Genomic DNA, 17,187 nt, shown 5'->3' with positions numbered 1-17,187 from the left:
GGGTTTGTCATATCATATGCAATAATATCGCCAACATTTTTGAATATTACAAACAATATTATACACTAAAACCCACCCCTAATTATCACATCAGGTTTTTTTTTTTTTTTTTTTGCTGTTTTTAGCAAAAGAAAAAAAAAAAAAACACTTTGTTCTCATTTTCCATGAGAAAGTATCATTCATATATGGCGATATCTGGGGTGCATCATTAGTATCATGATTCTGGGTCATTGACTTCTGCTATAAATCTGATAAAATTCTTGTATTTTTTAATATCTAATTTCTGGGTGTGCCACATCATATCATATGCAATAATAAAATTTAATTTAAATGTCATTTTAGTGCATTCTTAAAATATATATTTTTTTATTTAGTGTTTAGTCATATCAACAAAAGTATCCTTATCGCGAAAAAACTGTGAAATGTCATATTATTTTAGGGCCATAGCTCCCAAAACCTAGTGTGTAAACTTGTACAGTGTTTTAAATCTGTATAATTTACAAAAAAAAAAAATCTAATAAATCTACAAGAATTTTTTTTTTTTTTTTTACCATAATGCAAATTAAAGTTAAGACTGAGCTAATACAGATAGTGACTGATAAACTCATGGGTGCCCCCCAAACTACTCACAACTACAATTCAACCCCCACAACTGGAGTAAACTGTGTTTACTCCAGTAAACACAGTTTATACTTTTAAAGGAAAAAAGTGGAGTGAAGAGTGAAGTTTAAATAGTTTCTTAAAATTAAGGCAACTCTTACCAACTGGCAGTCAAGAGACTTTCCAACTAGAGTATAGGGCCAAAAATTACTTGACATGTGATACAGACAGCATGTTTGTTACATGCAGACCCCCTCTACTGAAGAATGGATAAGGTAACCTGGTTTTAACATGAAGAAAATACATCATGTGCGCTCAGGGCCTCCTTAGTTACACACTGTTCAGCAAAACAGGAAAAAAATACTGATTAAATGGCTGGATACTGCTGCCAGCTACACAGCAGATATAGCATGTTTCTCTCACCTCACTCCAGCCCTGAAGATGCTGCCTTCGCCAAAGGAAGGCCAGTCTGGGGCAGGGAGGGAGTCCCTCACACCGCTGAACCCGCTGACTGCACATGGCCCATTTAAAAGTCTGCCATCTGTCTGGATTAAAATCATGACGGCTCGCAGTCAGAGCCTGGACCGAGAGCCGCGGCAAACGCAGGATAAAAAACCTGCAGCACGTCTGCCAGGAAACGGTCAGGCTGTACTGTATAGTGTATAGCGTATATCACATAGCATATCGCAGCTGCACCACTTTTGGTCCAACCAACTGCGGCAAACAACTGTCCCACTGGACTGGGTGCCCAACAGACACAGAGCCATTCATGAACCGCCACCATTCAGGTCAGAAACACTGAGCGGACCACTGCTCGCTGCTCACTCCCAGAAACGCCACTACATTCCAGGTAAGGCCAAGTGCCCATGTGGAGAAGAGAGCTGGTGCCAAAACGCTTAACAGCTCCAAGAGACTGCAGATCCAAAGTCCCAGCAAACAAGAAGGCTGAGTGTTTATGTAACACGGTCGAGGCCTGGCAGCTCTGTGAAATCACAAAAGCTCTAATGACAGCGCTAGAAAAGCTCACTCTGAACAGGACCAGTCAATTCACTTCTTAAAACACTCTGAGGAAAAGTGTATTCAGCAAAATACAGCAAAAAACTAATATAAATATATGAAACATGATGATTTTTTTTTTCACACAAGCAATTAGTATTAGCAGATTCAATAGACATAAATCAGTTCTGAATAGGGCTGCAACTAATGATTATTTTGGTAGTCGATTAATCTGATGATCATTTTTTCGATTAGTTGATTAGTCAACGATTATTTTTGTCTTTGTCTATAAAAATGATAGAAACAGCTGAACATGAGATGTAAAAGCCACTGAAATGTCTAAAAGTTGTTTAAACATGGAAAGTACTGATTATTTAGTGAGTAAATGTTTAATCTGTTGTGTTTGGGCACATTTGGAAACACAGACTAAGTTGAGTATAAACTGTGTGAGAGCTATTTACCCATCATCCATTGCGCTTCTGTCCCCAGCAACTTTGTGTAATACAGCACTGTTATAAATGAACAATTAATCGACAATGAAAATTGTTGAAATTTCGACAAATTTAAATAATCGACATCGTCGATTATATCCACTGATCGTTGCAGCCCTAGTTCTGAAACCTTTCTTCTGAAGTGAGCTCCAATTACATCTGTCATAAGAGAAAACATTAGCAATTTTAAAAGGACAAATTCTGATCTATTTTAATGCTGAACTACAGGAATAACTGAATGAAACTGCTTGAGTTTAACAACTTTGCATCAATGCTTTAAAAAATGGCTCCATTATGATAAAACATGCTTGGACCCAATGATTGCCATTTGCAAGTTAAAGGTCTAATTTCACCGTTTTCAAAATGTCTCAAATGTTGTGGTTTCTAGTATAAATAAATGCCATGTGAGCTGTTTTTTTTTGTGAAAAAAAGTACTCCAGTGATCCAGTATAACGCTGCTTTAGTCTGGTGGAGGAGTTGGGGGGGTATCACCTCTGATTGGCTAACAGCACTGCAAGGAGGCAGCAAGACGGACAACAGTTGGAAACGTTTCAAAATAAAGACACCTAGTCTTAGATTCTCTGCAAAACACAAAATCCACTGGAGATCCTATGTAAACTTATAAACCTCTGTAAGTCCAGGTCCAGAAAGAAAAAATCCACCCCGAAGTTGGCTGAGCCGCAGCAGAGAGCCAAGGTGGGCGAGGCCATGAATACTAATTTACGGTTTCACGTAGACACAAGTGCTTTTCCTGATTGACTCGTTTTTCAGAATATTTTTGTTTCTTAGCTACTGCAGACAATGGAGTATGGCGTATGAGGAAGAGCTTCATATGCAGCATACATATACAACTCAGAGAGACCTACTGTATTTCACAAAGAACTAGAAATAGTGGATTTTAGCAAAAAGAAACTTTTAAGGTTTAATATGCAGAAGTTATAACTGTTTATAAAAAGTAAAACTACATATTAGCTGGTTCCCCTGGTTTCAGAAGTGATGGGACACAATAACATTTCCCGTCCCATGATGTTTGGCATGTCTTTTTACTGTAAAAGGAAAATCACTGTACACTAGACATGTAATATAACTGAGAACTGAGAATCCTGTTTCTAGATCGACTCAAACACACACAAAATAAACTGTATAACTGATGATCTATCAAGCATTGTGACACTGTTTATTTTACATCACATCACCCATCCCTAATCCCACAATACAAAATGTACTGTATTCGTTTTACACAATACCTGAACAACAGCTCTGATAAATACTAATACAATACCCAGCCCAAACAGACACTCTCCTACACCAAAACCACGGTCTAATTTAAGCAGCAGGAAGTTGAACAGGCTTTTCTTAGAGCACAACAGTAATCCACTTTCTTACAATCGTATAGAAACACTGCTTCACAAGTTTACTCTACAAAATTACATTAACCCACTTCTTCAGCTAAATTTGAGAAAGGGGAATGCCATAAAGTCCTGACCTACTTTACCCATAAACCATGAAAAAATGTCAGTGTGGACAAAGAGAAGTCCAGTTTCTGCGTATTTCACAAACCATTTGACCTCTGTTTCAATTCCACCACCATAATCAACAGTTAGACAGCAGTGGGAAAGTTAACGGCACAAGAAATCACAGTACATATCACAACAACGCTCACAGAGGATACAGATCTTCAATGCATCACTGTTAAATCAAGGGACAGGAACCATGTACCATACTGCTGCTGTTAAAACAGCATGTTGTGTCTTGATGAATGGACCAAATTAAATTGTCCTGCTGAAAAATGAAATCCGCATCTCTATTAATGTTATCAGCAGAGGGAAGCATGAAGTGCTGTAAGATCTCCTGGTAGACACTGACACAGGACTTCAAACACAGTAGACTAACTCCAGCAGGTGTCATAGCTTTCATTTTCCAGCATCCAGCAAGACTTGGAACACTGCCTACACTGCTAAAAGCACCAATTGGTCTTTTATATAATATAAAAATTTTCTCAGACACAATTTTTTGGATTTTATATTGGCTGTAAACCGTAATCATCATTAATAACAGAAATAAACACTTAAAACAGATCACTCTGTCTGTAATACATCTATATGATATATGAGTTTCACATTTTGAACTGAATTATGGAAATAAAGGACCTTTTCTTAATAATATTTAACTGTGAACTGACATATGTATTGATAAATTTTCTATCCCGACATATACTGATTCTAGAATTTTGTCTAACCCTAATTTAACCACATCATAATAAAGGTTTGATTGAGAGTACTAGTTAAGAAAAATCAACAGCACCACCATACTATAAAACTATAAGGCAATATAACTAATATTATACCGCAGTTAGTTCCGACTCTGCAATGTGATTGGCTGAGAGGCTTTCTGTGAGTGACGTCATCAGCCAGTAATGCACTGTAACCGAAGCGCTCCATGTATTATTCCACCACATACAGGTAACCTAGCAACGATGCAGCGCTTACAAGCCAAACAGAGCAGCAATGGAACTATTTTAACTCGCTGAGTTTTTATAACCAAACAGATTATGTTTTCTCCCCCCTCTTTAACACAAAATCTTTTAATAAACAGCAATAATGGAACTGTGGTATAAGCGCAATAATGCACTTGAGGTTTATGCTATAACGTGTAATATTGGCACTGCTGTGCTGTTCTATTCTATACTCGTGTATTCTTGTTTAAATTGCTTACTCTTAAATTACATGTTGTGTATAATTGTTCTTTAATATAAAGTTCAATACAAGTTGTCAAGCTGTCTTCTCTCCCAAAAAAAAAAACACTCTAGATTGAAGATATTCTGATGCAGAGCTCCAACAGCAGCGGTGACCGCTCTCATATTTCCGATGTCGGAAGCGGAGAGCCAGTCGCAGACGGTAATGGCCGCTGACGAGGCCAGAGGTTAAAGCGGCTGTTGAACCGCCGGGCCGGGGCCTGATTGCTCTGATGGAGGCCTTCTTCATGCTTGGCTACATCTGCACTCGGTTATGTCTCAGGGCCTCCATCAGACCGCTGAGTTATGACTCACGCTGATGGCACTCCGGGGATGCGGCGGCTTCTATATCCAGGACCTTATTTTTCCTTATGTCTACCTTCCCCGCTGCCCCTGCGCTCTCAGCCTGCAGTCCACGCGGACCAGCCTCGCAGGAAGGAAAGCTGGAGGAGTGCGGGCAGGCTGGGCCAGTGTCTGGAATTCTTTAATGGGTTAATCAAGGTTCAGCGGGGCCTGGTTGGACGCGTGCCATTTTAAAGAAGAGACGCCCTTGTGCTGGAAACCCAAGCCTGGCTCTCGGATTTAAGCACTCTGTGGAGAACAAAACCGAGCAGGGAAGATTTCCGTATTCTTATGAAGTCAGAACGTCAGTCAGTGTGGTTGGAGGGGAGATATTTAACGATATCCCTGAAGACTCCGTACCACAGGCTTCAAGCTCAGTGCTCCTTTTAATATAAGGCTATAGAGCTCGTAGAGTCCATATATGGAAACTGTGCTACAAAATGCCATGCCTTATATTTCAACAACTAATAATCAGCCATAAGTTGAGAAAAAAAAATAAAATGTTTTTCTTCATCTACAGTGGAATCCATCAAGGGATAGGATCTACATATTAGGCAGCAAGAGAACAGTAAGCTTTTGTTGGTGTGTTAGAACTCTGATGACTAAAATACTGAGTCAGAACATCTAAAAAGCAATGAGCAGGTCCGGTGGAGTGTTCCCATTATGCACTGAACAGTACTTGTGTACCAAAAGTGCTCCAAGAACAGCCAGTCAACCAGCAACAACATCATAGGCACCTAAGGTTTAAATGAACTGATGCTAACATTAGACTTGGTCTCAGATCTGGTTACACAATATATATTTATATGTATTCATATACAGTATATCCTCCAATTTAAACAGCAGCAGTCGATCCCCACCCATTTACACTAAAGTTATTAGGAGTATTTCATGTTTCAGGCTGGAAAAAAAAAATGAGAAAGTAAATATAACTAGAAGATTCTGTGTTCCAGCATGTATACCTGTGCAGTGTGAAATTGGCCAAGCAGAGACTGCGTTTGTTCATAGCAGTATATTATCTGGCTAATTTGTCAGACTGAACTGCACCTTAAGCTTAAACTCAAATAAAAGGAGTATATTTGATAGCTGGGTCGAATCAAGCCTGGATAACATTCTCACCACAAGCAAAAACGCTCCAGAGATTGGTTGGGACCAGACCGACCACCACCTTCTCTAGCTGGTCTCGATTTTGTCGTTTTGATCTGCATCAGATTGCAATTACTGTTTTTACACCTGCTCAATCAAACTGGACTAAGGGTACAACAAACCAGAGTCCGGACCAAATAGTGCTGGTGTGAAAACAGCCTTAGTAAAGAAACAAACGCTAAGATTACGTTAACTTAGCCAACATTACTATCCTAGTCCTGTACAGCTCGCATATTTCAATTGTAAAGTGTATATTTGTAAGAGTGTATAAATGTAAGAGTAAATTGATACCAAGTGGAAAGTGGAAAGTGATGGTAAGCACTTTAATTCAGGTAGAGCATAAAAATGAACTTAAACCTGGTGTTTTTTGGCTCTCTCATTGCATTCACATACACAGCGGCATTTTAATACACTACTCTACTGATGTTTATCTCCTGAAGAGAGGGGGGGATTCTAGATCAAACACTGAGATATACAGTCTAATAAAGTACATTTTAAATAAAGTTAATTAAAGTAAACAAAAAAAAGTCAATAGAAAACAATGACAACACAATGACCCATGCTTAAACGCTAGTGCTTTCATATGTTTACTCCTTATAGAACCTTTTTTTTTTTTTTAATAAATATTTCGTACAGCAAAGAAGACAAAGAACCCCTTTAACAATAATAAGTATTTTTTTTTTTTTGAAAAAGTCTTCTTTTTGCATAGACTGTGGAACTTTTCTTAGGGGCTATACAGAACAACTTCTAAAAGAGCCTCAAAATAATTAAAATGGTTCTTTGCATTGTCCTGGTTCTTTCAGAACCCATAACACCCATAGCACACCTGATTGATCACAGAACACACAGATCAATAAATGTTCACACTGGTTTCGGCTTCAGCCTCCATAAACCGGACATCGAGCTGCTGTCAGGCCTCATAAAAGCACCTAAAAACAGGACATAAAGCAGCCATACTCTGAACAGAGACAGAAATCCATGGTATGTAGACTCTGTAGAACATGTACTTATGGTCGAGACCACTCAAGCTTGGAGAGGAGAGTGCTTTCTGCAGGAGCTCTACACACGAACAGAGTCCGTTGTTTTTATTGGCAGGAGACTCACTAGAGGAGAGCACCAGCGTTCTGCACGAGTTCTGTTAAGAGTTCTGCATAGAGATGAATTCGCTTCTTAAACACTGTAGGCCCACACTTCACAACTATACTCTACTTCCATATCTACATTATATCATTATTAACAGCAGTTTAATTGGCCTTGAAATAGGGCCTTGTGGGACTACACAGTAGAAGAATAATATATATGCTTACCAAACAATTTATTGCAGTTTATACTTTAGAATTAACAACAGTTATCCTTGCAGCTGTATTCATATACAAAGAAAGCTACATATAAAGATACGAAGCAGGCAGATTTTTCCATGCCTTTGCTGCAAATTCTCAAGAACATACGATCTTTAAAACACCAGTACAGACATGGACAATAGAACTAAAAATCCATGTTAAAACTGATTATAGTAGGCCTTTATTTTAACTAAAATGGAAGAAAAACGTTAAAATATCACACATCAATTTTACTACCTGAATAACATTTATGCACATCTATGCCTAATATTTGTCTGAATGAAGACAGACAGCATTAACTTATCATAACATATCATTAAATTTACAGTTATAGTGCAGCTAAAACTCCAGTTAGAGTAGGACCCACGCTGCCAGCTAACTAATTTAAAGTAAATAATTGAATTATTTTTTAGAACCAAAACAACTTCAGTCGATAAACAGAAAAAAAAAAACGTCAAATTTCCATGACTTTTCTAAAACTTTATGGGTGTTTTTTTTTTTTTTTATTTATCCAGGACTGGAAATTGCTATGCTCAAATTCCATGATTTTTCCAGGTTTTTCATGACCGTATGAACCCTGTTAAAGCAGTGTGAACACCTTTCTAAAAAGGTTTGCAGGTTCACAGGAACTGGCACCGGCTCCAGCACCAGTACTTTGTTGGTGGAAAAGTGGTATTTCTGACACAGATTCCAGTCCACAGCTTGCACTCAATCAAAAATCCCCTAAACGCAATCAATCCTGATTCCAGTTCACATCTTACAATTGTGTAAGTTTGTAATTGAGTGAGCCAATGCTATTAGCTGTTGGTTTGACAAAAATACTGTTTGTTAGGAGTATATATAACTGTTTGTTATATTTTAGTCTGAAAACACTGAAAATCAGTGTGAAGAGGGGTGAAAGTATAATTGTACAAATCAACAACTCAACCACCAGTTATTATGCTGCACTCAAGCTTTTTCAGCTTTATCAAAGAAACAATTATCAGAGAAAAGATTTCCACCAAGACACACCAACATGAACACTTGTACTGAATCAGACAGAACTTAAAGTCAAGCGCATTGAAATTGAAATTGAGTTCCAACATTATTTAGGCTAAAAAATAGAAATTAAGTAAAAAAGGGCTCTTGTACTGAAATCTGTTTCAGTCTCTGCAGTTCTGAACCGCCAAAGCTCTAAATGACACTGAACAGCTCTGTTACCTTGTCATCTATAGGCCAGGTTTCAGGATCCCAGTTTGAGGCCAGAGGTGCATCCAGTGAACAGCAGCACAGGTCTTTATCTGCAGGAAGAGAAAAAAAAACAAAAAAACAACAACAAAGTTAACAAGACTCTACTGTATCACATTCCAGCACTCAGCCTGCCCTCGATCAGCTCCGGAGATAAGCCGGATTATTTTACAGCACATCAATCTTAAACTAAACCAGACGCAAAGCAGAGAATCTGCACTATATAATTACTCACACACAGATCTCACACTCCATTACATTAAACACACGCCAATACATTAAACACACTCCACTCACTGTATATTTTAATTCATCTTAAACCGTGCAATTATGTAGTTTTTTGCCCATTTTAAGGACTATATATTAAATCATATCTTAAAGTGTGAATTCAATTAAATGTTCCGCTGATAATTATATTTATTCATTTCCATCATATTATAAGAAAGAAACCTTATACACCAAACGCACCTGTGCTGTTTACAGGGGAGCGATGTGAAGTGAAATCTATCCATCCATCTATCCTACAATATCTATTATCAAATAATTCAAAACCGTATTTTACAGACTAAAAGTTTTTTAAAATACTTTAATTTCCCCCAAAATCAGCAGTGTGCATTAAGGAGCAGTAAAGCCCCACTCTGCTGAAGTACAGAGATATAAGGGTGCGTTTCAGAGAAGTTTCTCCAGCACTAATGCTGGGTGCAGCAGCATTAGCATTAGCTGTTTATCGCAGCACTATCTCTTTCGCCATTTAAAGGTGAGTATAATGGAATGTAGTTAGAACAACAACAATGTATTTGGTGGAATAACCCTGTTTTTTCATCACAGTTTTTATGCATCTTGGCATGTTCTCCTCCACCAGTCTTACATAGTGCTTTTGGATAACTCCTGGTGAAAAAATTCAAGCAGATCAGCTTGGTTTGATGGCTTGTGATCATCCACTTTTAAGTGGTTTTCCTCCTCTATAAACATCCTTTACAACCTGAATACAAAAGATCAGTGACGACACAAAATCCAAGCAATTATCCTTTATATTTACTGAAGCTCACTCCACAAGAGCCAGGAAATACAGCCTAATTTATGAGCCCAGGGTCAGCTCTTATATACACTGTCGGCAGACTTCGGTCAAAGATCCAAAAGAGCCAAAAAAGAGCCAAAAAAAATGACATCAGAGCTTGGCCCGGACCGCCCTGCGTCTCCTGGCCTGGCCCACACACCCCACACACCCCACGCACACACGAGGCCTACGAGCCCAGTGAGCTGCAGGCTTTAAGAAGCAGATCTGGAATGAAGAAGAAGGAAGAAGGAGGAAGTGGAGGAGGGAGTGGGGGCGGGGTGGAGACCCTCAGTACCAAGTTATAAAGCCTTACTGCCATTGGCTTACATCACACACTCGCTTACTTCTGCTCCAATTCCTTCCGGGCCATTTTATCTGCCTCTCATGTGTTAAAGATTTACTGTCTGTGCGCTCACACACTTACTCTCTCACACACACACACACACACTACATTCTGCTCCTCCAGTCTTCTGGGAAGTGAAAATGAGCCAAGTGTAGCCAGCATATCTCTGATCCGCATCTACTGCTGATCTGCTCACGCTATTTTCCGTGATCTGATTTATTAATAGTTTGTCTATTAGGCAGCATCTCACCAACAAACCACAACACACATATACAGCACACACACTGAGCACTTTAACTTTAGTTACTTTTAATTTTAGTAACAGCTAAACACTAAATCAAAACAATCTGAAATCAGAAAATCAACATACCGATTCATCTTAAAACATTTGAATAGCATTGAAAAGTTACTTTATTTCAGTAATTCAGTTCAAAATGTGAACCTGATTATATAGCTGTATTATATAGACACAGAGTGATCTATTTTAAGTGTTTATGTCTTTTATTGTTGATGATTATGGCTTACAGGCAATGAAAACCCAAAAATCAGTGTCTCAGAAAATTAGAATATTATATAAAAGACCAATGGGTACTTTTGGCAGTGTGGGCAGTGTGCCAAGTCCTGCTGGAAAATGAAATCAGCATCTCCATAAAAGTTGTCAGTAGCAGAGGGAAGCATGAAGTGCTGTAATATTTTGCTTGAAAACACTGTACTGACTTTAGACTTAATAATAAAACACAGTGGATCAACACCAGCAGATGACATGTCTCTCCAAACCATCACTGATTATCAGTAAATTTTACATTTCATTTGTAAATCAAGGGAGCAGAGTCTGGAGGAAGAGTGGAGAGACGCAGTTCAAGCTGCTTAAGGTCTAGTGAGGAGTTTCCACCAATCAGTGATGGTTTGTTTGGAGAGACATGTCCCAACATCTGCTGTTGTTGATCCACTGTGTTATATCAAAGTCCAAAGTCAGTGCAGTGTTCTTTATAGAGATGCAGATTTCATTTTCCAGCAGGACTCCAGCAGGACACACTGCCCACACTGCTAAAAGTACCCATTGGTAATATATAATATTCTAGCTCATTAACTTTTTTAACGTATAGTGTTGTTCTTGGTATATTTATTATTATATTATTTATATTATATATTATTTATATTATTTTACACTACTGACAGTAAGAACTGGTAATCTTACTTCAATATATCTTACAGTCATTTGCCCACCATGAGTAATACAGGCAGGGGTAGAGCCTTTCATATTCCCTGTTTGAACTCTTTGGCATGGAGCTGCAGAGCTAAACTGAACTGATGCACTATGAAAGAAAGAGGTTGAGCGTAATTTTCACCCACAAAGCACACTCAATTCTACTGACAACAAATACAGACCAACCAGCATGCAAATCACACCCATCAAGCACAAAAACAGACCAAGCAGACCAAACAGCTTCCAAGTTGCTGGATCGTTCACAGAGAATTGCACAAGCCAGTATGAATAATGTCTGGGATGTAGGGGTGTGCCAATGTACACGATAATATCGCCAACATTTTCGAATATCGTGAATGATATTAAACCCTGAAATATCGTGCACATCACCCACCCCTAATTAACACAATATCATTAATTGTACTGCAGTACTGGACATATGGTGATATATCGAGTGCATTATTAGTATTGTGCAGTAGTGTATTCTTAAAACAATTAATCAGTGCTTTTGTCATATCGCCAAGAGTATCGTTATCGCAAAAACACCATAAAATATCGTGATATTATTTTAGGGCCATATCGCCCACCCCTACTGGGATGTAGCCTACGATTTGCAGGCAGCGGGGAGCAGCAATCAATATGCAGGAGAATCCCGCCAGTCATAGGAGAGGTGGGATGTCTGAGAACAAAGGAATTGTAATAATTTTGATGCACTAAGTGTATACATAGGAAACATAAGTAACCAATGACTTGACCTGTTGCCTGGTACCAAACAAATGACAATTTCTGTCTCTCATATGTCACTCTACAACCCAGCAGGGAATCTCATTTAGAAATATAAATATGGCAGCTGTTTTAAGCACTCTGGCAGGAAGGGAAATGGTGAAATAAAGTGTTTGATGGACAGGAAAAGTTGGTCTGCTTGGTTCTGTAATGATACAGTCTGACTGCTACTAAGCCTGCGAACAAAACCACAACCACAGGCAAAAAGGGTTAAACACATGTCAAAATAAAGATGTGAGATACACTCAAATAACATCTGCAGAAATGAACAGAACACATTTCCAACATGTTGCCTTGTGTCTTGTGTGCCATTTAATCAGGCTGTACCAAGCCCACTGCAGTTCCTGTAGCAGTCTAAATGGATTTTAATATGTTTTAATTAGATTTTTTTTATTATGTATTAAAATAAACTCTGGCCGGCATCCATGCTCCTCGGCACACCACCAAATTACAGCCTACGTGTGAAAAAGCACAGTGTTTTCTGATTATCACACACAGGTCCATTGTACATCAGAAACCACAGAACATTGCGTTCTTGAAAAGAACATGATTATCTCTGGGTTTGTTTTGTCTATTTCTGACATCACACATCACACTAGGGCACAAACAAAAAGCACAAGTAGCAGCAGATTTTAAAAACTGCTATACAAATACTGAGCACCATCCTGAGTGCTTCAATCTAATTATGCCCTAATGGACCTCCAATGTGCTCCATATCTATTATTAAATCATCCTCTCTATAATATTAAAATGTGCAATTTCTTATGCTTAAGTGTGTTTCTAAGGACTGACTATTAGGGCTCGGTACAGACATGATGCTTTAAATTCAAGACAGATACCAAAAGTATATTTTTTCAACATTTTTGGAATCCAACATATGCCAGTTTACAGATTTAGGACTTTAGGGGATTTAGCATGTAACGCTACGTTCACATTACTAAATCTGATTAATTGCTCAATGTGGCTCAGATCTGATTTTTTTCACGACTGTGTGAACGTGCCAAATCCGATTTTTCTTTTTAGATTTGAGTTTCTTGCATATATGGTCTTAAATCAGAAACATATTCAATCCATGAACATGCGACATAAATGTGAACAGTCAAATCAGAATTAATGCCTCTTTTTTATGCTTTTACGCATTAGCATTAGCGCTACGTGCTTCTCTCTCGTACCCACACTGCATCTCTTGGTGCAGCTGTGCAGCTAAAGCTGTAAAAACAGCAAAAGCAAAGCGCCTGACCTTTTTTCACCTCCTCAACCTGAGCATGAACTTCAGACCAGCTGTTTGCTGTTTCTCCACTACAGCAAAAGATGCTCCAAATATGAGCTGCTAACAAACACATCCATTTCCCTTCATAAAACTACGAGTCATCTCTCAAATATGAGCTTTTTTTGTTGGTAAAGACGGCGACGTATCAATGTGAGCATGTGAGGCGTTTCAGGGACAGATTTCACATTACGTTACATTACATGTAAAATCTGTCCCTGAAACACCTCAGATTTGTTCACATTACACACAGATACAGATCACTTACATTTGTGAATGTGAACCGTCAAGATCTGTTATGTAAAACGTAGCCTAAAAGTGGCCCATATGGACTGATGTCTCTGATTCAATATTACAAAACTTATGTTGCAAATGCCAAGTTTTTTCCAATAAATTGGCCAAAAAACTAAAGAAAAAAGGGACATAAATTAAAGAAATGTCCAACTGTCAGTCTGAACTTAATGTCTCATGAGATTCAAGTGAGATCGAAATCAAAACTTGTTTGAACAATTTAAGTAAACCTCATATTTCTTGATAATATATAATTTGGGTTGTTTTTAATTATATAAATTATAGTCCACCAATACAATACAATTTTGATAAGGTCACTCATCCCTTTCACAGACTGGAGCAGTTGCATCAGAATGGATTTGCTTTCGTTTTGTCTCACTGAAGGCAACTGATGATAAGCAGGATTTAAAGAGAGAGAGAAACAGAGAGAGAGAGAGAGTATGAGTGAGAGAGGGAGAGAGAGAAGAGAGAGAGAATGAGTGAGAGAGGGGTAGACAGACAGATGTTCAGCTGTTAAGTGGGTCACACAGCCAGCTGTAGCAGCCGGGGTAAATCTGAAGGCACAGATTTGCTGGATGTGTTCAAATGTCAAATGTTATGCAAAAGGACATAAGGACAGCTCTCAGTACAGACTGACGGACTGCAGCACACAGTAAACAACCAACTGAACAGACCAAAAGTTCACCAACAACAAAACCCAGCATCTCAAAAACTTCTTTAAAATGAGGATTCCAATGCTTGGACCTGGGCTTTTCACATTGTGATGGAAAAAACGTTCAGCCAGTTACCAAAAGCACCTCAAATCAGGACAAATCTCTTCCCGAGCCCAACTTGATGCCTGACCTGAACTCGGGCCAGGTCGAGATTTCCCAACACTTTCTTAGGGCTGGGTCAGGCTCAACAAAATGATCTGTGATGTAGGCGTCTGTTTTTTAATGCTATTTTCATTTTAAAATATAGTAAAGAAACAAATCAAATTGTGTTTTAAAAAAAGTTGCACAAGTTAGAATGCATAGCCCTATTGCTGTTTTTATGTGCGTTTTTAGACGTAGGCTAAATGCTAAATAAATTAAAATGTTTGTTTGTTCAGAATGTGTTTTATATTCTTTAACCTTGTTATTATATTTGAGTAGTTATAATAGAAATAGTAATAATAATAAAAAGTCATTATAATTTTATTATATTATATTGTTGTTGCTCTATTTGGTAGGTTGAATGATTGTGCTGTACATTGCCTTATTCCTGTTTTCCTTTTGTGTTTTTGCACTTAGGCTATAAGCTCAATACAAGAAAAAAAATGTTTAGAAATATTTTACATTCTTAAACCATGTTAAATTATATTAGATAAAAGAAAAGTCATTCAGACATCATTCTTGTAGCCTAATTTACCATGTTTAGAGCTGTGGATCATTATTCGCATTGTTTGAGTTTTAAATCTTTCGGAAAACTAATAGGTCTATGCTTCTTCAATGTTGCAATTAGAGCTGGGCGATTAATCGATTTTAGCGATTAATTCGAATTTACACTTAAGGACAATGTGCTTTTATGAAAATCGTATTTCTCTGAGTTTTAATTTTCACCACCGACGCTCCCCTGAGCTTAGCCCCGCTCCTCTCTCCCGCGAGCAGCCCCGCCCCTCTCTCCCTCCCTCTGTCTGTCCTTAAAAGTTATTTTGAGAAGTGACTGCCTATTTAAAAAAGCAACAGAAGCTGTTCATTTGTTGAAGTTTATTTGTATCATTTTTAACATATTTAGAGTGTTTTTTACTTACCGTATTTTTCGGACTATAAGGCGCACTTAAAAACTTTTAATTTTCACAAAAATTGACAGTGCGTCTTATAATACGGTGCGCCTTTTGTATGGATTTTACTCGTCAGGTTGTAAGGAGCAGTAAACACACACTCCGTGCAGCGTTATAGAGAGTTTCAGTGCTATACAGAGTCCAGAGCCGTGCAGCTCCGAGGCTGAGCAGCAATAGCATTAGCTAGATGCTAACCGCTAAGCTAGCTAGCTTATTCACTGAGATCAGTATTATCTAAATTTTACTCGTCAGGTTGTAAGGAGCAGTAAACACACACTCCGTGCAGCGTTATACAGAGTTTCAGTGCTATACAGAGTCCAGAGCCGTGCAGCTCTGAGGCTGGAGCAGCAAATAGCATTAGCTAGCTTATTCACTGTTCAGAGATCAGTATTATCTAAATTTTACCCGTCAGGTGTAAGGAGCAGTAAACACACACTCCGTGCAGAGCAGCAATAGCATTAGCTAGATGCTAACCGCTTAGCTAGCTAGCTTTTTCACTGTTCAGAGATCAGTATTTTCTAAATTTAGCACTTTTAATACTGCTGGAGCAGTATTATTAGAGTTAGATGCTAATCGCTAAGCGTTCACCGTTCAGAGGTGAGTTATCGGCCTGTAAGTCTGTGCTGCTTTGCCTGGCTAGCATTAGCTAGATGCTAAGCGCTAACTCTCTCAGAGGTGAGTTTTATCAGCCTGTAATCTGCTTGTTTACAGTGTTAAAACAAGCTACGGGGGACGAATCGCTAGCTAATATCTCACTGTCTTACCAGAACACGCAGGATTACTCAGTGTAACGCTGTTGTTTAAGTTTGGGTTAACTTTACTAGTTTAGGTGACTAGCTAGCGTGCTAGCGGATAGCTATGCTAACGCTGGTGCAGCAAGCCTTAGTGGACATCTGGAAATCTAAGCTTACTGTAAATAAACTGAAGCACGTTACTCACCCAAATAAACAGTTTTCAGGAGAGGAATCTGTGTAGATTAATATCCAGCACTCGTTTGACTTTGAAAGAGCTATATTTATATATACTGAGACGCTCCACCGGCAAGCGACCACCCCCGGTGGGGGAAGGGAAACATGGCGCCACCCCTGTTCACTTTGATATAGGCACCCTTTCTAGTGTCACTTAACGCGCCTTATAATGCGATGCGCCCTATGTATGGAAAAATAGCAGAAAATAGGCGTTCTTTGATAGTGCGTCTTATAATACGGTGCGCCTTATAGTCCGAAAAATACGGTACTTTCTTCTCTCGTTAATCCAATGTTAATACTTTACAGCTTCAAAAACATGTATTATGCAAATTGGGAGATGACATCATTAAGCGACTTCTAGCGACTTTTAGGAAATTTTAGTTGGGGGAAAAAAACGATTTAAATCGAAAATCTGTTTTTTTTTTTTTTTTTTTTTTAATCCAAGATTTTTTTTTTTGGGCCATATCGCCCAGCTCTAGTTGCAATGTTTATTATCATACAGACACTCTACTTACTAAAAAATAAAATCGAATTTAAATTAGGCTCTGGTTCACAATAACAGTTTATAGGCCGGGTCGGGCTGGATTTTTTGGG

General features: G+C 38.4%; 1 protein-coding gene across 2 annotated transcripts in view; it reads right to left on the bottom strand.

Moving 5' to 3' along the window:
- The window catches only part of erbin (erbb2 interacting protein), a 142,160-nt gene that overhangs the window by 107,400 nt on the left and 17,573 nt on the right, over nucleotides 1-17,187 (bottom strand). For both annotated transcript variants that reach the window (XM_049468353.1, XM_049468354.1), the window contains exon 2: nucleotides 8,850-8,929. The gene's annotated coding sequence lies outside the window, so the exon portion shown is untranslated. The remainder of the gene's footprint in view (nucleotides 1-8,849; nucleotides 8,930-17,187) is intronic.

Source organism: Astyanax mexicanus, chromosome 20, assembly GCF_023375975.1.
Source record: "Astyanax mexicanus isolate ESR-SI-001 chromosome 20, AstMex3_surface, whole genome shotgun sequence".
Taxonomy (NCBI): domain Eukaryota; kingdom Metazoa; phylum Chordata; class Actinopteri; order Characiformes; family Acestrorhamphidae; genus Astyanax; species Astyanax mexicanus.
Note: the sequence above shows the minus strand (reverse complement) of the source record. Positions and strands in the feature narration are given on the sequence as shown.